At 35.1% G+C, this 23,265-nt stretch overlaps 1 long non-coding RNA gene across 2 annotated transcripts; it reads right to left on the reverse strand.

The window, feature by feature from the left end:
• Positions 1 to 537: 537 nt before the first annotated feature.
• LOC107313849 lies at positions 538 to 22,897 on the reverse strand. 2 transcript variants are annotated; one of them, XR_001555216.2, is made up of 4 exons: positions 22,738 to 22,897; positions 10,191 to 10,234; positions 6,630 to 6,721; positions 538 to 4,221 (listed from the first exon to the last, which is right to left on the reverse strand). It is a non-coding gene; the product is annotated as an uncharacterized LOC107313849 (long non-coding RNA). The 2 variants fall into 2 exon arrangements; XR_004307203.1 differs by lacking the exon at positions 6,630 to 6,721.
• Positions 22,898 to 23,265: the final 368 nt, after the last annotated feature.

Raw genomic sequence — 23,265 nt, forward strand, 5'->3', positions numbered from 1 at the left:
GCTCAGGCAAACAGAGGGTCTCTGCTGACATTTGGGGAATCCACAAGTGTGAATGCCTATGAAACAAGTGTGTATGTGCATATATACTAGTGAGCACTAAGACAGACCAGCAGTCAAGTAGATCTGTGGTACAGTTAGAAGGCCTTGGATCTGAAGAGGGTTATCAGATGGACAGAAGATTTGTGTCTGTATTTGAGGCACAGAATCACAGAAACATTAAATCATCACACAAACATAGAATAGAATGGCTTGGGTTGGAAAAGATGTTAAAAATCATTTAGTTCCAACCTCCCTGCTGTGGGCAGGGACACCTTCCTCTACATTGCCCAGAGCCCTCCCAAACACATTCTGGAACACTTCCACAGATGGAGCATCCACAACTTCTCTGGGAAACTTTATTTCCATCTGTTGCTGTTTTATGTCATTTTCCACTTATTATCACCATCTTTACATTCATATTTCTACTTTTCACTCTTTTTCAGTGCTCACCTTCCAAGTATGAGTTATAATCAATCACTGCCTTGTTCCTAAATTCTGCTAAAAGCTGCTTGCTATAGAGAAAACTTCAATTTCTTTAAACTTCACCTAAACTTCTAGCAAACTTTGTCAGAGTTCCTTTTTACTTTCTATATACTTTCACTAATATTTCCTTGTTCTACCTCCTAATGACTTATTATTATTATTATTGAGTACTTAAGAGTTAAGGTGAACCAGAATGAATAAATGAAGTTTTCCCGAAGAGTTATCAAGTGCTGTAGGAAAATAATCCATAATTGATAGCTTGTATATTAAATAGCATTACTGTTTTGCAGTATGCCCATTTTGAAAAATAATAATAATTAAAATCAAAACAATATTTCTGGTTTTGGCATTGCAATTGGCAATTGCATCCAATTCCCTTTCATTTTACCTTTGTAAATGAGTCATCAGAAGACAAATTATTAGCTTCTGCCCCGCACTGCAGGAGGCAATTTTAACACTGCAGCCTAATGGGATGCACTTATGCATGATCAAAATATGGGGAAAAAAAAGATGCTACATTTCTACATATCAGCCTCTCTTGGGCTATGCCTATTCCAGGGCAAGAGAATGTATTCTTCTAAAGTCATTTCTCTGTTAGGGCAAAGGAAGGAGTAAAGAGTGAAACATTGTAATTTATTAAGCGGAATAAAGCGTTTATGAGCTTGTGAGAATGTTATGTCTTTCAGATGTTCAGTATTTCATAAAGGAGACATAAATGCAGTCAGTATTCTGTTCAGCATCAGAATACCTGCTAGACTCCATTACTGTAGCTGCTGTTGCAGGTATTGGAAATCACACCTAATAACAATTCTCTTTCATAGATGTGTCCTAAGCTCTTCCTCACTTATGTTTGTCATTTTATTAATTCAGAAAACTGCCATGAGGAACAACTTTTGACCAGGACTCAAAAATGGAGAGGTGGAAAATTCCATTTTCTACTGCAGTATCTGGGTTTTTTATTTGTTTGTTTGTTTTGGTTCTTTGCTTTGGTTGGTTTTTGTTGCTGTTGGTGGATTTTTTGGCTTGCATCCAGGAACATTAACTGAGATCATTGAACATAATAATTTGCCCCATTAATGAATGTGATGTGAACACAGTGTTAGCAGCAGTATTTCACTGCTCCATTCTTCTTCATTAGAATTCCTAATAACTTTGTTGTCAATTTTTAACAGATTTTATCCTTACACACTGCAGAAAAATTTGGAAGTTTATTTGGAATTTTATACAAACAGTTTTGAAATCTGTTTTTTTTTTTTTTAACTCCCTATTTGTTCATTCCAAGATAAAGATCAAAAAAAGGGAAGCTTTGAAAATAAGTGGTTGCTTAGAGATCTACTTATGATATAACCAGACCTGATAAGTTTAAATAGATACAGTGCTTTGAATCATCAGTGATGTTCAGGGCTGCTTCTTTTCCTACATATTTGGTAGATATGGAAGATAATATAAGCTTTACATGCTTTTTTTAAGTGCTTATGCAAATATCAGGAAAGAGAGTCACCTGGTCTGTAAAATGGAGTGAGGAAAAAGCTACACATGACACTTAATCTTGTTAGCCACAAGTGAATCTCAATGGGATACTGTTGTTATGCATGCCTTATCATTTGAAAAATTTTAGGTAGATGTTGTGCTCAGATGTGGGACGTGATCTGTGACAGAAAAAAATCCATTAGCCATGCTGCTCAGGAAACTGCTTTAGTGCCCCTGATAAGAGTCAAACACCTGAAGGTTATAGTTCATATAAAATTTTATCTTTTCTCCTGGGTTATGAGTAATATACATTGATGACTTTACCGGCCCTTTTACTTCCAGCTGTTAAATTTTAATCATAAGAAATCATAATTCCCCTCTCCTTTTCTGAGAAATGTAAGAGAAGATTTGGCTTTTGTGGTTATGAAAGGACAGTGCTGTTATTGCCAAGTGTCTCTTCTGTTAATATTACATTTGCTCACATGTACCTTTTAACACTTCATTAGATGTTTCTCGTAATAAGGTAACGCTCAAAACATAGATGTATGTTTCTCATACTTAGTTCTAGAAGATACCTATAGCTGGTTCTAGTGATAATTAAAAGACTAATTGATGCTGTGGGGGCACAGCTCAGAGTGCAACAGGTTCTGCAGAGCTGTAATGTTGTACCTCTTGAACCTACAGAAAGCCCAGAAACACATAGCAGAGTGTTTGGGCCTTTTGGTAGTTCTGAAAACTGTGCAATCAACAGTGTAGAACAACAGAGTCATTGGCTTTGAAGAAAGAAGCTTCATTTAGGAAATGCATAGTTCTGGGGAAAATTGCAAGGTTTTACTAAAAACTGAAAACTTGCATTTTTCTTTACCAAAAAGAAATAGGCAAAGTGTTGATAAGTTTTGCAGAAAGTGTGTCATCTGAACAATTTTTGGAGGGCAAGATTTTCTGTTTTCTGACAAATTAGTAATAACAAACCACAAGAAAACACAGATGCCAAAAATATATTTGATTTGGTATCTATTTGCAAATGTGTGGGGGTGAGAATTAATAACTGGACCTATTTCATTTCAACCCTTCTATAATCCATTTGAGTTAATTTGATTTCACAAGGAAAGATTTTTGCCTGCTTCCATGTAATTTTTAAGTATTCATATCATTTTAAAGCTCCTAGACAATCTATATTCTGGCATCCACTGATTAAATACTTCTTAATTTGATTTGAACAAAGGAAGATTAATTGCACATCTTGCATTAATTCTTTCATAGAGATCTGGTACCTTGGGTACTGATCTACTGAAACATCTTGTTTATGACTGTGAACAGCTCAATCCATTATTTTAAAGAATATATTTCAAAATACAATGGACATTTATTAATATGAGAAATACAACCTCTTTCTGCGAGACATACTGAATCAAACAACATATGTAACCAGGTGCAGTAAAAATAGCCACAAACCTTTTTTTCTTGATTCTAAACTGGTTAGCATACTCCATGTTGTCACATTTCACTGCACCATTGCAAAGAATGACCTAGTTCTGTCTTTTTTTTTCCCCCCTGTATCTTCTTTGCTACAAGATTAGAAATGGTTTTTCATAATAATATAAACTAAACACTCTGTGCTCTGCAATCATCAGAATGAACTTTATATAATGTTTGAAAAAAACTGTAATAACATCCTTGTCCTGTTCTGTAAGGTTTTAAAAATATACCATGAAAAAACTGTTCAATTCTGTCCATGCAAAAAATATGATTTATTTAATTTCTAGTGCTTCTGATATTTCCATGGCTAAGATACGTACTACACTGGGAATTAATGGAAGATTTCCAGAAACTGGACATGTATTATCTTTCTAAGTCATTGGTCATTACATGTATATATGAAGTATGGCACCATCCTAGTAGTGAAAATGGGTCTTAAAACACTCATAGGTCACTATAAAATTATTGTTACATAGGCGTGTAAATTTCTCATAATTTTTACACAAATGAACATGTAAGTTAGATTTATGGGACATATCCAATTCCAGTTTAAAGGAAGATTGTTTTTTCTTGAACAAAATATGTATGGGACACTAAATCTTTTGTTTTATCTTAGATTAGTATGAATTTCTTGAAATGCTGGATGATACTGGAGGACCTAAGGCATTCTCTGTAGTACAAAATTCATTAAAATTGAGTTGGATGGCTGTTCAACAGGTTTCATGGTCACTCCTTCAGCTCCACACACTGCTGAGACAAAGAAGAATCAAAATTACATTAAAATTATGCAAGCTTGTATTTTTACTCACGAAAGAAGGGAGGAAGGGAGGAAGGAAAAGCATTCCAAAACATGGTGCCATCTTTTGAAAGAGAGAATCAAGCTATAGCTGACATATAAGCCATAGACAAACATTTCATTTTTATGAAGTTATTAATGAATGAACTCTTTCAGGAAATGTCTAGATTTAGACTATGGTTTCATTATCAGAAGGAGGCACAAAAACAAAACAAAACAAAAAAAGAAAAAAGAAAACAAAACATAAGGAAAGTGGCATCAAATTTAATAAATCAGTATCCTGTATACTAGAAGATTTTGATCCCTCCCCAAAATGAAATCTCAGTACTTTTGCTTCTGAGGTTTCAAATCCAAAAACACATATTGAAATTAAAGAGGGTTTGACACAGCTATTACCACTAACTGGAAATTATCTTAGGTTGAGGCCTATATGAAAGCACCTCTGGATCAGAAGACACATTTAAAATTTTGTTTGGTACTTGCTTCTAAGGGACAGATTTTTTGCTGTTGAAAGCTTATTTTCACATAGATGGGAATCAGCAGTGTTGTTTTGAATGCTTGTAATAAAGTTACATAAGTTAATGGATCCAGCAACTTGCGACTGTAGACCAATTTGTTGTTTACTCCTGTTCTTTAAGAGCAAATGAGTGTTAAATGCTGTTTTACTAAAACACAAATAGTTTGGCTATGAATACTAGGTGTTAATGATGTTTAAAATGTTACCTGAATTTTAAAATGCTGCAATAGGTAGATTGAAAGTGGGAAGTTGTGTACTGCCACCTATATGCAAATACAAATTCTAAAATAATTAGGAAAATGTGTTGTACTAACTTGAAGAGATTTACTCTCTGAAGGATAATAATGTATACTATAATTTCTTGAGATAGTTGCTAATATTTTTAGGACATAATTGAACTAGTATTTCAGAATTAATTGATTTTATTTGTTATTATTACACAGAAATATTGAATTCATTTATTTCTTCAGAATCTGATGGTTGCTAAGGAAACAACTTGCATTTTATTGGTGGGTATGGTATAGCCCTGAGATGTAAAAAGAAAATAGGCAAACATTTTTACAACGAGCTTACTTGTACTCAGAAAAAAATTTACATTTTAATAATGAATAATCCTCGTTTATTTGAATGTATGTATTTGAATGCAACAAAAATAATTTCACCCACAGTCTGGCCTGGCCTATTCACAGTTGTTGCTTTGGTCTTATCTGAATACGTGGACTCATTTGAATCTGGCCATGTTCTCCAGGCCTGCCCTGTTTCTTTTCTCAGGCTCAACTTTGCTGGGAGCTGCTGGGATACCTGCACTCTGCTGTTGGCCCTTGCTGCTCCAATACAGCATGCACATCTGAGTCACTTCAATGAACTCTTCCAGATGAAAACTCTTCAAATGGGAGCACAAGGAATGTTTCCCATGATTGCAGTTAGAACCTGGATCTACTCTCGGATGCAAATTTATGCAAGGTATCACTGCGGAGTCTATCTACAAAGGGGAATACAAATAGTACTGAAAAGAAGGATTGAGTGAAGAAATTCTTTGCTGCAAAGCAGCTTTGGCCTGGCAGCCTTGGAAGGACTGTGGGGCCTACAGCTGTGCTTGAAGAAGTCAGCTGGAGCACATACCAAAGATATGGTGGTTGGTTTCCTTGCCTGCTTTGAGCACAGGTAACTGAACCTCTGGTGGAAGGAGTCTACAGTTTGCTGCTATAATTGGGCCCTGAAACTGAGTACTGTGAGGGACAACAAGAGGAGTTGGTAGCAGCCTGCTGTATTGGTGAGTCCAGATAACATATGTCATAGTCAAGATTTTGATCCTGACCTCATTTAATTCTTAATCATCTCAGGATAACACAGGGAATTGTCAACAGTTTATGGGCTGGTTTGGACCAGTTCCATGATTATCATGGCAGAGGGTCCCACAGATGTGCTCTGGGAAAGGAGAAAAGGGGAAAGGGTAGGGAGATTGGCCTCTTTGTTATTGGTATTCCACATCATAACATCATGTAGTACACTGGGAGTTAAGGAGTTAATGCTCTAGGTACCCAGAACTATCCACAGTATACTGAACTGGAGTGTTAACTCTTTAAAATTCTCACTGTACTACATAATGTTATGATGTGGAATACTGATAACAAAAAGGAATATCGGTAGCTCCTGTCAGTCACTGGGAATTTATGTTTCTCTACAATACTTGGTTACCATGCTTATAGAAAAGGCTAGATGCACCAAAACCAACCAAACAAAAAGCCACCAACAAAAAAAAAAAAAAGCGAAAGGTAGCCAAAGCCACATGCAGGAATAAAGAGTTAAAAGGAAAGTTATGATCAGTTGTTGTAAGCAGATTACCTGGATGTTTCAGAGAGTGGGAGGCAGCTTGCTCCTTTGCAGTTCTGGCTGGGTAACAGTTATGGAAAATAGCTTCTGTAAAACTAATGTAGCTGTTAAAGTGAATTTAATTAATTCATATGGGTTGGAAGATATAATCTGGGAAATGCCACCTGCAGCTGTGACTCACTTCTCATTAATTTTCTAGGAGTCTTGGGTTTCTGATCCAGATGGATACTGTTAGTTAGGATTATAGTTGGGTTTAAAGTCCTGCAAACTAGGAACTGTTATTTGGATAAGAGTTTAGCTAGGCCAGCCATATGGATGGTGAGTAGTTAGAGGTTAACAAGAAAGCACCATTCTTAGTTCTCCAGGTGTTTAGAGAAATTCTTGTACAGCTAAAAGAAGTGGTAGGTTATTGTGGTGTTTTTGTTGTTGTCTTGTCTTGGTTTTTTTGCAGATAATGTTGCTTGTGTAGCAATTCTATTATAAAATTGCAAACCTTAAAGAGGGAAACGATGAACTAATTGGTTCATACGAATGTCATGGTTTTGTAATTTTGCTATCAGTATTCCACATCATAACACTCATGTTAAAGGTCTACAATGTGCACCTCACAACTAATCTTAATTGTATATGTGGAGTCCACTAGAAAAAGAAGAACTACATATCCCAGAAGAACAACCAGGGTTATATGATTAAGTCAGGGGACCCAGGACGCCCTATATACATCTCGCTTCCCCCACCGGCTGGAGTGCCACCTCCTTCTTCTCTCGAACATTCTCGAGAGAAAGTGGCCATCCAGCCACAGTCGCTTCCCGCCAGCGCGTGTTGCCCCTAGAAGGGGGGGGGAAGGTATCAAGTCAGTAAGGCCTCTCCGTTTACATCGCAGGCGAGCACCTCTCTCTCATCTCTGTTTGTTCGATTTGTTAGACCCTCAAATATATTTATATTGTGTTAATCTGTATTTTTCAATATCTATATTTAAGTAAAATAAGTTGTTTTCCCTCTCTTGATGTCGCTCGTTTTATCCCATTCCTCCTTTTCCCCCTCCTTTCCGGCCGCTGGGGGGCGCACGGGGTGGCTTTTCGCCCTAGTCACGGGCAATGAGCTAAATCTAAGTAAACCCGTGACAACGAACAATTTCTGTCCTCCCTACACAGAAGACCTGTGAATCTTGCCTACATAGAAAGTTTTTTTTAATATAAATTTTAAGAAAGTCAGGCTAATAAGTTCAGTTCTGATAATGACTAGAAAAACTTTAATTTCCCTCTCAATCTGTAGTGTCCTTGCTTACTTGAATTAGTATGTATACAGTTAGGATTAGAATGGGGTTCTAGATGGATATAACAAAGTAAGGTCGTTCTTAAAAAATCAACAACGCTTGCTTATATGGAAAGTTACTGAATATAGTATGGGAGGTTTATGTCTTTGGTAAGAAAAAAGCTCTAAAGCCACTTTACCAGCTAATGAATTTCAGTTCATTCTGTATAAGCAAATTAGAAAGAGTCATAGTTCAGTGACAATGCTTTTTCCTCAGTTTTTGGAACTGTGCTGTTTGCCTGAGAGGAGTGCTATTGGTAGGGTTAAAATCTGTTTAACAGCTCTAATAAGGAGGTCTTTCAAAGCTGTTTCAACTCTTAAGTTTTCTGGGATTTAAGAACTATATAGGGTTCTGTTTTCTTTCTTGTTGTTGTTCTTTTTCTTCTCCTGGGTTTGAGAACAGTGTTTATTACCTACTTTATGCACCAGGCTAGAGTTTGGGTTAAATCTATACTTTGATGTGCTTGCAGAGGAAGGACTATGTATTCAAGCCTTGCACTACTTCCATTTTATTCAAACCACTTACCTTCAGTTTCAAGCAATACTGATTAGCTTTCATTTGTGGAAAAAAAAAAAGGTTAGGTTAGTTTGCAACACTTAGAAAAATGAACTTGCAGCTGCTATTAACACAATGAGTGTTTTAGCAACTCCAAGTTCTTTATAGAGAAATTATTTTTGAAGTTGCACTTATTACTTTTTAAACAATGATATGACTTTATTACTTGATTTGTGCAATCTCACTGTAGCAGGACAATGAGTAGTACATATGGGTTCAAGTGACATTCTAAATTTTAAATCAAACTTAAGCTGAAGTAGTACTTGAGAGAGGATTAAGGTTTGCTGCTGTTGTCACATTTGCTTGTGCAATGTCAAGGACTTCATCTAGATCTGAATTCAGTGGTGCTATGTGCCGAAATGAAACAATAGCTGCAGCTCATTGATTTCCTGGAGGAGGAATCTCTGGCGCTTTCTTTGTGGTAATGAGTTATTTCAAGATAGATTTTTCAAGTCAATAAGTTTAAAGATCAACACAAACTAAGAAGCATTTGATTCCTGGGAATTTAGCAACTCTCCACATGACTGATACTTGACTCTTTACAATTTTTATCCAAATCCAGTGCTGACCATGACTTTAGCCTTCCCAAGAGCTAAATACCTCCAGTCTACTAGTCCAGTGAATTCTTACTCATCACACTACAGAGAGCCAAAAGACTGTGGAACTGTTCTCTACATTTACTTCTAAGGAGGTTGTAGCATGGTCAGCATTGGTCTGTTTTCTCAGGTGACAAGGTTGTAAGGTAATCGTCTTGAGTTGTGTTAGGGGACATTTCAGGTAGACATTAGAAATAATTTCAATGCTTGACTGTCCTCTTCATGAAGAAATGAGCTGTGCAGAAGATGGTGGTATCCCCAACACTGAAGGTATTTAATAGATATTTGGACTTGGCACTAAGCTACATGGGTTAGCAAAGGGAATCAGTAGGTCAAGTTGATGGTTGGACTTGAAGGTCCTTTCCAACCAAGATGATTCTGTGATTCATTTAAAAGGTAGTAGCTTTCTGCTTATTTCTTTAGGCATGACATACAGTAAGAGAGGCCTGAGTACCCCAGATGCTTGTTGGAGTCACTATGCTTGCAGGAAGCAGCAGTGGGACCCTTGAAGTGTGTGGAGGAAGGGCTTTGAAAAACTAGAGTATGCCCTTTACAAAACTCTGAAAGACATTTCCACGGACCTCTTATCCTCATCTATCTAAAAGTTATTGCAAAGATACATGGCTAAACTTTTAGTTAAAGTATTACCTCCACTATTTATTAACCTATCTGTTCTGCTATTAAGGACTCATCATAGCTGTCGTCTGTGAACTACCTTCTGATTTGCACACCCTAGAATGCTACTAAGAAAATCACCTGAGATAATTAGCCTCTCTCAGTTGGAGTAAAGTCATTTCATATGCGCCATCAGATGAGTGCAGACAAGTTTGTAGTTAATGTGGAGCAGCTCACAGAAAAAACTGGAAAACATATATACTGGGTTAAACCCACAGTCCATATAGTACAGTTTCCTGCTAATGATACTGGCTGATGCAATAGTATATAAGAAAATGAAAATAGGACAGGTTTATAGTGATGTTTTCCACAATATTTTTTTTTTCAGCTTCAGAACTCTGTGATTCAGAGGTTACCTCTGTCAAAAGCATTGCCTTTTTTGAATGTACTATTCAGTATACACATTCAACTACAACACTGGGGAATACTTACAGTTTCTTCAGTGATGGTAATATTTAATACTAGGCCAAATGAACCTGAAAGAAGATGAGAAGTAAAACGTGCTTTCAAAAGCAGAATTATAGTACTTCAAGTGAAATGGATGTTATCATCTGATGCTTTTGATAATCTTTTGATAATCATTTTGCTTATGAAACAAAAATGAAATACCCTAATACAACTCTTCCTGGAACAACATGTAGCCTCGTGGCAGAATGACTGTTTGGCTTGTAGTTCTGCAGAAAGTACTGAAGCAATAGAAGTCACCTTGAGAGCAGATGGAATACAATCAAAGATTAATGGCAAATTTATGATCCTTTTAAGAATAGAAGACAAATAAAGTCAAATTGAATCATAAATTTAGAGGCTTTACAGGATCAGAACATGTAAAAGTAATCATTATTGGTAAAATAAATTTGGCTAACGTGACTAAGAAAGAGAGCATTGTGAAAGGCTGCAGAATGATTTCTGGGCCAGTTTTACTAAGCAATTATAGGAGGAAGAGATGGAGCACAGCAAAAGCTGTAGGCATTCTAAGATTAAATAAATAAAATTGTCTACCTGTAGTCTTTGAGAATTCTGAGTAAGATATGGAATAGCAGTAAATACTTCTGTCATAGAATAACTTTACATTCCTTTTGTAGTATAGTATTATGTGTGTATTTAACAGTTTATTTGAGAAGTACTATGAAGGTCTAGGTTCATCTAGTCATGTAGCAAGCACTTGGAAAAAAAACAACCAAAAGCTATTTTATTTATTTCTCGTTATTTTCATTACTATTATCATTTTATTATCGTTATTATTCTCATTTATTTATTTTTGTAAATGTTTATCAGAATGTTTATTACAGATTGCACTAGCAGTAAAGATATAATACCCTCAAGTATGCCAGCCAAAATTATGTCAGTTTCTCTGTGTTCTCTAGTTCTTTTACATTCTAACTACAACTAGAAGTTTCAGACTTAACTGACTTCACATCCCCTTGTTTTAGGTGATGATAGCTGTAAACAGTAACAAATGGGAAGAAAATGAAACAGGAAATTAAGCATTAGTACAGTGTTTCATAAATTTACTTGAAGTGTTGCATTGCAGCACCAGGTATTGCTTTACAAATAGGAAATGAAATAAGTTCAGAAAAGATACTGAAGGATTGTAGCTAAAGCAGTCTGAGGGAAAAATGCATTTCATCTAGTATTTCATAACTATCATGTCAGCCTAACTTCTGTGTTTTCAGGTTACTGATCTGTAATTGGTGGTTTTGTTTATGTTCTCTTCATTGATATCAAGAAACCACAAGTGAGAATAAGAAATTGTTCTTATTTTGAATTTAGTACTTGCATAAGAAAAAAGACTAGAAAATCTACAGTCCTAATTCTACCAGTGAACAGTTTGATCGTAATGAGAATTCTGTTGATATCAACAGAACTTAATATAGAAATGCTATCTTTGCAGAAACAGCATCAGGATCAGAGCTGAAGTTATGGCAAGCTGGAAACAGGCTGTAATGAGCATGAAGGTAAAAGTGAGAAAATATGCCCACATTAGACTAATAATACACATACTATAATGCATTTAATTAACTTTTCTATTCAGCTAGTTCAGAAAGTGCTATGTATGAACACATAGATGTGGCTGTCTGTTTTGCTGTTGATTCAATGAGTCGACCCCTTCTGGAATTATATATCTTGAATCTTACAAATAAATAATTGTAAGTGAATGTTTTATGGAAAGGGCTGTAGCTAATGCAAGGTTTTGGATTCCTTACAGTGAGTTACAGTAATTGTATAAATAATAATAAATATAATAATATAATAAAAATTCAAACCTAGAATTTCTAAGTTGCTTGTAAGATAGCAAACACAGTATCTTTTTTTAGTGAGGATATTTATATACAGTTATTCTTGTGAGACATGAGCTATTAACTCATTCTTCAAATATGTTAGAGGAGAATGTAAACTTTTCAATTAATTGCAAATCATTACCCAGGTGGTACTCAATCCAGTGGTTTCCTGTGAATATTTTGATCATAATTAAAACAGATCACAAACAGCTTAGGGGGATTTGCAAGAAATCATAAAATACCATTGACTGTAAAAGCAACTTGTACAAAGTGAAACTTTCCACTGAAGACAAGATGTGATACAGCAAGAGGGATGGAGTTCAGAATAGTAGGTGTCTCTGTATGGCCACTGTTAGACTTTTGTCTACAAAAGAACAAACTGGGATGTTGCTCCATACTCTCAGAGCTGCATGTTCATTTACACTAGCAGTCTGGAAATTTAAGAGTTATGATTATCATAATTACACAAGTCTAGAGCCTATTAACATCTCCTGAAAAACAGAGGTAGTAGATACTTTCATTTCAGTCCAAACATTTCACACAACTACTAATTTTTACTTTGCTATACGTCTTAATTTTTGGTTGCATTTATGAGATCATAATTTAAATCAAGAAACAGTACTAAATAGAACATTAATTTATGGGTAATATCAGAACAGAGAGAAGACAAACAGATGCTTTTAATGTAGGTAAGAGAATTTCACCCTTTAAAGACTGGCTAGTGAGATAACAAAAAAAAAAATTAAAGAAAAACATTCACAACATTTTCTGATGGAATTTTAGTGTTGTATTTCTTGTAGCCAACTTTAAATTTTGTCTACTAAGAGGTACTTATATGAGTGATTTTCTAGACAGACAAGAAATTTAGCTTTCAGAATACAACTCATTGTAAAATGTAATAGAAATTTTCTTTTTTGAAAAACGACATTAGAAGAGTACAGAAATACTTTCTTATCTAGAGGAAAATACCTTAAAAAAAATCAGACTGCATAGGTTGTGTAACAGAATGAAAAATAAGCACTAAAGTTACTGTGATCCTAACTCTAATTAGATATTACCAGATACTGTATAGATCTTGCTCAAGAGAAGTGTCCAAAAGTGTGATTTATTACTTTCTGCATTAGGAGTTCAAATTCCCTAGGAAATGAAAATGGTTAAGATGGGCAATTTCACTTTAATCTATTTCTTCTGTATTAACAAAGCTAATAGGTAGCAGAAAGAACATATGCTTAATGATGCTAGTGCAGCAATTATCTCTAATAACATTTTTAAAGCTGCTGGTCTTCTTTTAGATTTCTGTTTTGCTTTTAAATACTCAAAGAAAATGTTTTTCTTGAATGGATATTAATTGCTGTCAGTGAAAACACATGTGAACTTTGAAAAGAGACAATGCTTATCTTGAATTTTCACCGAGGCATTCTGCTGCTTTAGTACAAGCAAGTTTATTTTAACAGGAAGGGCTTATGTGTGTAGTAAGCTGTTAATGTTGATTGTTATAGCAAAGCCTTCAGACTATAGTCTGCAGAATCTGGACAAAATTGGCAAATGAACTGTGATAGGTACCATCACTTCCAGCTACAAAACATTGTCATGGCTGTAGCCATGTCACGTGAAATGCCTTCTCAGGTAAGTCATTTAAAATGTTTGATAGAACTGCATTTTTTTTTTCATACAAAATTTGCTTTTATAAAGGCTTACCTACATCTTCTTTCATTAAAACATGGCTAAACTTGCACTGATTCAAATAGTCTGAATATAAGCCATTTGATGTATGTTTTGTCACACTTCAAGAAGTATCATGGCTTCAAGAAACAGCTTATGAAATATCCATTTGAAAAAGTATAAAGAAATTCATTTGCACACAGATTTTATGTGCTTTTTTTCTCCTAAGCTGAGGTTGGCTGGAGTTATTATCTCTTCGTTTGATAATGTTCCATTCCTGCAATGTATATTTTTCAGGAAGAGTGCTACACAGATCTATTTCTATTTCTGAAAATATTAGTTTAAATTTTCTTTAGGATGTTAGTGCAATATGCTATTCTGGTGGACAAAATGCAATTAGAAGAGATCTTCCACTAGTATATTTCCTCCTGTGCTCCACTGGTAAATTATTACAAAATGATGTATATTCAATGGTTTGTGTTTAGTGTGTATTAAATATAGGAAATACTATAACATTATATACAATAAGAGACATTTCTAAAGTCAGCTTTTATCACAGATGCTACCAATAGCTTATCAGTTAAGTGTTTTAATGCATACAGAACACCTCTGGCCCAATCATTAAAGCCACAATTCTCAAATATACTTCATATAATGACTGCTAAAAAAAAAAAAAAAAAAAAAAAAAAAAAAAGTACCTACAAAATGTTACTAGGAAGATGGCTGGAGCTTCATAAAAGGGAGATGTATATATGCAGTTAGGTTCTGTGATGACGCTTCTAAGCTATTCATGAAGAAAATAATAACTTTTGACACTTTGTTAACTGTATTGATTTCATTAGTGATATCTAAATTCAGAATGCATCTGAATAATTCCGTCTATTTCCTCAGTTATATGCCAAATAATACAAGTCAAAATGAATATTATATATTTTCAGTCAGTATTATGTGTAGTAATGGAAGTGCATGAATACAGGGTCGAAAGTTGGCAGATAATAACAATTTGCCCTCTTTTGCGTGAGAAGAGTACTGCATCTGCCAAGACTACGGAATCACTTTCTGTCCCTTGTGTGGATAAAAACTGAGCCCTGCTGGCTTAGGAGATGTGCATCGTTAAAGGGTGATTGAAATACTTTGGTAGCAGCTGCTGCAAGCTGTGCTTTGATGATGCTAAGCCCAGGGATTGTTGGTTGGTTGGTTTGTTGTTGTTTTTGTTTTTTTCCTGAAGATTTGTTTGGTACCCTGGGGCTCTTAGGTCTCTATTCTTTCTGTGTAATATTTGTAAATTAATGAAAATATTTTTGTTCAGGATTATTTAGTTCCTGCAGAATTGATGAATTTATCTCTTCTCATTACTTTTACTTTGACAAATGAAATTTTTTGTTTATCAAATGAACTATCTTGGCCACTCTATACTTCCATTTCCTGACAGTGATACTATGACAGCTACTCTAATTCAGTTATTGCTTACATCGTTTTTTGGGTTCTTTCCACGTTGAATGTGTTGGTCCCCTAACGTGATTTTAGGGAGGGCTGAAACTTTAATATTAAGCTTATGGCTTAGCACTTAGATTTTAAGAAATAAAAAATAAACCAAAATAATTTGAATAATGATAGGATCACTTGAATCATGAAGTCTTGGAAAACTAAGACTTCATTGCAATAGGAACAGTATTAGGAATTAGTAATAATTGCTTTTTTTTCTTTTTCCCCTTTCTAGTACAGAAAAGGCCACAAGTGCCTGTTCAAATACATATTATTTGTTGGCAGATTTTTGTTTTGTTTAATAACAACTTATAGACTGAAATTTAAGGAAAAAAAAAAAAAAAGATAAGGGCAGCTGAAGGTCAGAAACCCTTTTTGAACTGAATAGGGTGTGCCTGGAAGAAAGCCTTGTAGGAAGTCTTAAAAGCTAACATGAACTAAATGCCCTGTGCTATAATAACTATAGGTCTTCATTAGCAGTTTGATTAAGTCAATTTGTATGTTGATTAGCAGAGGGAGTAGAAAAACTGTACTTCTGCAATACCCTACTGATTGTTTGTTAGCTCATTAGCTAACTTATGAACAGTTTTCTTCTGTTAGTAGTAAAGCCATTATTCAAAATTGTCTTACAACACTGAGACTTTAAGCACTTAAAATGCACATGCATTTGTTTGGATTTACTTAATTATTTACCTATTTTATCGTATTAGATTTTTTGCTTTTATCACTTACTTTATGGCTGCTTTTTTCAACATCAGGAGAACAAATTCCATTCAGTCACGCTGATAATATTTCTAATTTCTTTTCTAAATACATGCAGATTGTGTTCTGTATGGTTCACAGTTTCATTCCATTTGAGAACATTTTTTATTTCTCCAAAGTATTTAGAAATGGCCAGCTATCTTAAGAAATCTTAATTGCAGAGATGTCTGGGATACTACACACTGGTGGTACTTTCCAATAATGTTATTTAGGTTCAAGGGAAAACAACTTTCATGTTTCATAAAGCAAAGATCATACTATACTGTATGTAAAACATGAGGATGAAGAAAAAATATACAGACTTTAGGCTACATGAGGAAAGCGAAAGAGACATTGGAAGCATATGGTGTTACTATATACTTACAATAAAGAGTTAGAAGGTTTTTGTTACACTTTCTAGAGAAAATGTTGATGTATTTCTAATAATAGCAATCATTAGGGAGTAAGCATTATCTCAGAATTGGTCATCTAAGTTTAAGGAAAAGCACCAGAGCAACTCGACTGACAGCTGGACTAAAATATTAGTGAAAGAGAGTTGTTAAATGATAATATACTAAATGTTTCCATCTTTTACATTTTTACTTTTGAAAGTCATGTTTTTCTTTTACATGACATATGAGGAAAGAAACTGCTAGCACTGGCCATGAAGTCTTTCCTCCAACTCCAGTCAACTGAAAATCGATGAATTACAACTTAGTTATAAATAGTTACCTCTGTGACAACTAAAGAAATATAGACGTATAAGCAGGGTGAAATTGAACTTTAAACATAATAATTTGATCCTTTCTTTCTGTTAATGAATTTCATTAGTTTACTGCAGTATTTTGTCTATTCAGACAGCTATTGACCTCTCTCCCACAATGGTCCAGCTTTCACTGTTGAGTAAGAGTCCAACTTTTGCTTTAATACACAAATCTCTCCCAGATCTGTCATTAAAAACCTTGGGTTTATTTATTTTTTTTCTCCCAGTGAAGTACACCTGTGGGCTCCATGCTTGCAGCTGCCTGACAAGAGTCATCCAAACATGCCACCCTGTCTCTACCAGCCTGCCAACAAAAGCCATGTGTTCATGCTGGGCTTTTCAGCTGTGCAGCATTGCTGCATACGCCTTCCATGACTCAGTCAAAGATGAAGTTCATGTACAAAAAGTACATCTCGGGTCTGGGTTTTCTTGGTTTGGGGTTTTTTTGTTTTGTTTTGTTTTTCATAAGTACATAGCACCAAAATATTTACCTAAAGTGTTCTTTCTGAAAGCTATGCAAATGTGTATTGCCTGGAAGAAGACTGACAAGGGTTTAACTTAGAGCTGTCAAGCAGTACCACCACTTCACCTCCATCCAGTTTTTGTTAATTTGGCTACATTGGCTGTTAAAGCACTTTATACACAGACAGCACTGAGACCAGTGAGGCAGAACGGGAATAAGGGTTACAGGGACAGAAGATTTGGAGCAACCTTTTTCTGCTTTTAAGAGGTTCTGGGCATGAAAACTGTTTTTCAGATATTAGTAACTGAGTATATAACCTCAAAATAATTGAAGTGAAGAAAGAAAAAGCATTTTCATAACAAGTACATCAGTTTGTACCTATCCAGGAAAGTCTGCAGTATAATTAAGCACTAATCTGTGATGCTGAAAATAAAACCACAAAATCTCTTTGCTTAGTCTGTCTTAGTGAAACTAATATCAAGCTTTGCTTTGAGCAATGGCATAATAATAAATTCCCTATTCTGTGAGGACAGCAGCAAATCAAACTGGTGTATCTACACTTGCATCTGAATACTATGTATATCTTGTTATATAGTCATGCCTAAGGGTAGATTAGCTCATTCATGGAGAAAGAGCTTAGTTGTTGCTGCCTTGTGTGTGAAGAAGTTTCTGTGTTTATTCTTTTATTCTGTTTGTCCTTTACTGGGACTTTGCCAGGACATCCATCCATCTATGCTGTTCAGCTGTGGTTTCATTCCAGTATATTGATATGCAGAAACACAGCAAATCCTAGCACAGAATTCAGAATTTCACTCTATCTCACCCCTGTTACAAAGATCATTGCAAACAGAGAATTTTCGATGGCACCTTAGGATCTTTATGTAATATTACTTTTCTACCCTTCTATAGCTTGAGATATGGCAAAAGAAAAAATTAGTCTTTCTCCAAATACAGAATAAATCAGCACATAGTAATTGTAATGGTTTCCACATAATCTTATGGTAAGCTTGAAAAACATGCAAGTTTGTCAATGATGTCTAGGTTTTTCTGTATAGTAATAAAGGATCATGTTTTCCATTGAAGATGTGCTTTAGTATGACAGGTTGGTTTCTTTTGTTTTCCTTTATTTTATTTTATTATTTATTTATTTAATTTTCATTTGGGATGAGCAAGAGTAGAAAGGGTAAAAATGATGGCTTTATTTTGACTTAACTTTTAGCTACTACTGAGTCAAAACTTAAAGACTTTTTATGGAAGTCCATTTATCTACTCAAATTAGGAGGACTTCTGTTTTCATAACAAGCAAACAATTCATCCTTTATTCCGTGATTTGAATAATAAAAGAGTGCTAAAAGCAATTTTTTTAGTGTTATAGCTGGCTTTGTCTTGCTGGCATTATGTTATAATGCCCTCTGTGCTGTACTTTAGATGCCTAACAACCTATTTGTCCTACATCCAAAAATACCCAGCAGGACTGTTTCATTAAAGATAGAGGTTTTTTCTTTTGTTTTGTTTTGTTTTTTTTTCTTTCTTTCTTTCTTTAATTCAAAACTAGCTTCATTTTACAGATAAGTAAATATAGGAAGTAAGATCTATGAGGATTGGTAAATGAATCCAGGTTCAAGCTGTAATCCTTTTAGTTGATCCTCTGAGTGAAAGTGACTTAATTTTAAGGCATGTGAATAATTAGTAAGGTATCTGTTTGCTTCTGATACATTAAAATATCTTCTTATAGCAAGTAATCTGGGTGAAAAGTAATATTCAGAGGGGGAAAAAAACACATTAATTTTAGGGATTTGGATATTACCGTTCCAGACACATAATTTCCTAATGCATTTAGACCTGAAAATTACTTGTCATTCCAATACCTATTACTGGTTCATCTGACATAAATGGAGATTTTACTGCATCCTCCGTTATGTTTTGCTGTATATGTAACTCTAGATCATTAAATTTTTGCACCTATTTCAGAATTCATTTCCTTCAAAAATAAATGATAATGCACAATTATAACGATGTTCTCACTTTGAATCAGCATATTGCGGGCAGTTATGGCAACAAGTTGTCTGGCAACGTGTTGTCTGTTGTCACTGAAGTTATGATTAGTATCTGTGCTTCTTTTTCTTATTGCTATCTGAACAATCTCAAAAAGCTTTTGAGACCTGAAACTAAAGGGTGGGTTTTGGTCCAGGCAGTTCAACACAAATTAAAACTAAAACCCTGCATGTCTATCTTAAAAACAAAACAACAAACCCCAAAGTAGTAGGGGTAGTTAGTCTTGGGGCCTGATTGATTAGCAATTAGGAAGAAACTCTTTGACTGAATATCTTTCATCCTACAAATGCTAAGCTCTACAATATGTGTCTGTATTCTTATTTGCTGTACAAACTGTTAGTGAATTTATTCCCATAGCAAGAGGTAGTTTCAAAGGAAATTCTTTCTTTCAGTGCTAAGTTTACAGATAATTTTTCATTTCTTTTTTTTTAAATTTTTTCTTTATAACTTGCAGAAAGTAGCCAGATACAATGGTAATGAGGATTTTTTTTCTTGCTGGATAGTGATACAGCTTATGCTGTCCGTTTCTAAGACACGTAGGCATACTTACAGAAACAAATGCTGAATCTCCTTTTAGTATCGAATAAATTTTCAAATAATTCATATTGCCTGCTCTGAAATGACAAGGAATTGCCAAGTAGACCCCTAGGTCAGGAATTGAGGGACACTATTAGGTCTTCCCTTCAGGAGTCTACATCAGCACTTATCCCTTAAGCAATATTTTGATGCCTATGCATTTATGTTTTACAGTCTTGTGAAAGTACAAGCAATGTATTTCATGCTATATCATAAGATCTTTTGTCTGTCTCACATAGTGTTAGTTGCGAGGGATTTCTGAAATGTTGGCATTGTTTTGAAGATTGAATTGCTTTGAGCTAATGTTCCTTCTGATTTTTTTTTGAACTTTCTCAAGGTCATGAATACTGGTTGGAAAGGTTATGCCTGACCATTATTTCTGTATGATTACTAATTGGTCATCAGTGTTGGTCAAGACATATACTATCACTATATTTCTTAGTTAATATTGAAAAGCATCCAACATCTGCCACCTGAGAGATAGCTGAATTATATAAATTTTGGATAAAACAGGCCATTGGATGAAGCTTAATAAAGCAGATAAAGGACTAGGACATTTCTTGAGAAAGAAAGTGCATTATTTTCTACTTAGCTGTCATGGTTTTGTGATTTTTGCTATTGGTATTCCACATCATAACATCATGTAGAGCACGTAGTACTACTCCTGTGTTTGCTGATCTGGGAAGGATGTGAGCAAACACTTCTTTTCAACCAGTTCATTTTTGTCATTTACTTGATCGTTCTCCCTGTGATTTTCAGGTTTGCCAATGTTAGTATACTATGTGGCAGATGATGCTCCATATTTCCCATGTTATTGCTATCATGGCATGGAAATCTTCTGATAACAGTTCTCCATGTATATGATTAAAGAAACGAACAGTCAAACAAGCAAAGCTGAATTTACAGCTGTCTAATAGTTATGCTTTGAAGTATTATTTAATTTGAAACGGTGTGGTGCTATGTAGCCAACACAAGCTTGCAGTCTCCTCTGATTTTTCATCTTTGTCAATACATCCATGATCCACGTGGCTAAGCAGTCTTTTTACCTTTGCCAGTCAGTGCCGCAGGAGAATGAAGGCTTGATAAACCCTGGCAGCTGAAGCTAGTGCTTATGAGCCTGATTACTAGTTTACCAGAACTTGCCAAATTTGCAAGGCTGTTGTGAAAGTGTTTATTTATTTATTTATATTTTGTCTTTGTTAAACTTGTTTCGTAGCTAAATTTATGTCCTGCTTGCTCAGTTCTGTCAGCCTTGTCCTGATCTCCCCATCTAATCTTTGCTATCCCAGCTTCTGACTTTGGCACAGTTCCTGGCAATATTTGCTGCATATACCTTTGACTTAGCAGAATGAATTTCCTCCCTGTTTCCTGACCTTACTTGCTCTGTCCATGGCAGCAACTTCCCATCTCCAGTTCTGATTCCATTTAGTCTGTCGCTTTGTGCCCTAATAGTATTAAATGTGCACATATGCCATTTAAAAGGTAATTTATTCTATAGTCCGTCTTTCTCTCGTTAAAATAGGATTGAGAAGATGAAATGATCTAACAGATTTTAAAGAATACAAGCCTGTAATTTCATTTCTGATTCAACAGTGCAGTCACAACCTCTATCCATCAAGAAAAGAACTCATGTACAGTAGGTGGCTTAGGGCAGATCATCCCTAATGAGAGTGGCAATCTTTTCTTTACATAGTTGTCATTCATAAAATAGTCTTTATTGGGTAGGATACAGAAGAAGCCTCAAAATGTACCTTATGGAGAAATAATTGCTTTTGCCAGAAACTGGTTTTTAGTTTTTTGACAGAACTGAAAAAACCTGATGTGACAAGGCAATGTGGTGACTAATTGTATGCCTTCAGGCTCATATGAAACAGGAATAACATGGAAGTTAACAATGCTATCTTTTATGACAATAAGCCAGTTATTTTTTTCACTATACCCTGAAGCTCCATGGATCAAGTCCTGCTAAGGACTACTTGGTATAAGCTGGGAAAAAGTGTTATAAATTTTGATCATTACTCTCATGTTTATTTACAGTTTTCCCTGAAGCCAAAGAATACAAAATCCCTGAAAGGGTCTCCAAAGTGCTTAAACCTTGGTGAGAGAGAAATGCAACAGAAGCAGACAATCCTAGTGTTTGATCCAGACTTTGTTGCTGGCATATGTAAAATTTAGACTGAAGCTGAAAGTAAGGATTCTTTTTCCTTGTTACCATAGAATCATAGGATGGCTAAGTTGGAAGGGACCTTAAAGATCATCCAGTTCTCACCCTCCTAATAGCCACCAACTAGATCAGGCTGCCCAGAACCCCATCCAACCTGTGATGAATATTTCTAAGGATGAGGCACCCGTAACTTTTTTGGACAAACTCTTTCAGTGCCTCACCACTCTTAGAGTTATGTTCTCTTTAAAGCTGGGAAAAGTGTTGTGTAGAAAAGCTGGAAAGTGGTCAGTAGCTAGAGCTATCTGCATTCGTGCTATCCATTCTCAGTGGTTAAAGACTAATACTTCTTAAATAATTATTGGTTAATTTTTCGAGTAGCCTATTTTGTCTTTCAAACATGCTTTCAGGAATTGGAAATTTGCTCTAGCCTCTTTCAAACTCTGGCTTATTGAATTTTCCTATAGTTTACTGACTTCCTACCCCTTGCTTCTACCATAGTACGTATTATTCCTGGGAATTATTTACTTGGATCCTTTGAAATTCTTGAGTTTATATTTCCTCATCTTGTCAGAGTAATTTAGGGTGACTCGCTCACTAAACAGTCTCAATGAATCATTTATTGTACAATTCTGACTCTATGATAATTAAATAAGAATTGTATTGAAGAAAGGAAGGGAGGAAAATAGAATAGAGTTAAACAAGACACATGAAAGAAAACTTTGAATGCAGTGCAAGTGCCAACTCTTTTTCAACCCTAATATCCTCATGTAGGAAAATGAGTAAATACTTACTTTGTATGATTACTGTAAAGACAGGGCTCATATGAGATGGCATGAATTTCAGAAAGCTCAAGCTCCAGTGTTCCAAAGAGTGCAGCAGAACTGAGTTAAAACTTTAGAATTAAGCTTTATTCTTGTGACAAAAGAGTTGTAGAAGCTGATCTAAATCATCTAACTGACTGAGAATGGTGTCAGTGAGTTTTCTTGTGACCCCAAAACACAATAAGCAGATAGGAATGTCTGACTTTATTGGCTCTTCCATGCTAATTCTTGGCAATAAATTATTTTTCTGCACTGCTTTAATCTGTGACTCATACAGGCATTTCAGTGAGCATAACGTTGTGTGAGAACAAAGTAGGAGGCCACTGCATATCGATCTAGACTGTGATCTGGTAATTCCTTCTCTTTTTCAACTCTTGTGGAAATATAAACATTCATAGCTGCTAACAAACCACATCTCTCAAATCTCAAAAGCAAAAGTGTCACATTTAATATTGACATAAACTGTATCATAAAAGTCATGAGAGTCTTTCTTCTTAC

The sequence above is a fragment of the Coturnix japonica genome, chromosome 4 (assembly GCF_001577835.2).
Source record: "Coturnix japonica isolate 7356 chromosome 4, Coturnix japonica 2.1, whole genome shotgun sequence".
Taxonomy (NCBI): domain Eukaryota; kingdom Metazoa; phylum Chordata; class Aves; order Galliformes; family Phasianidae; genus Coturnix; species Coturnix japonica.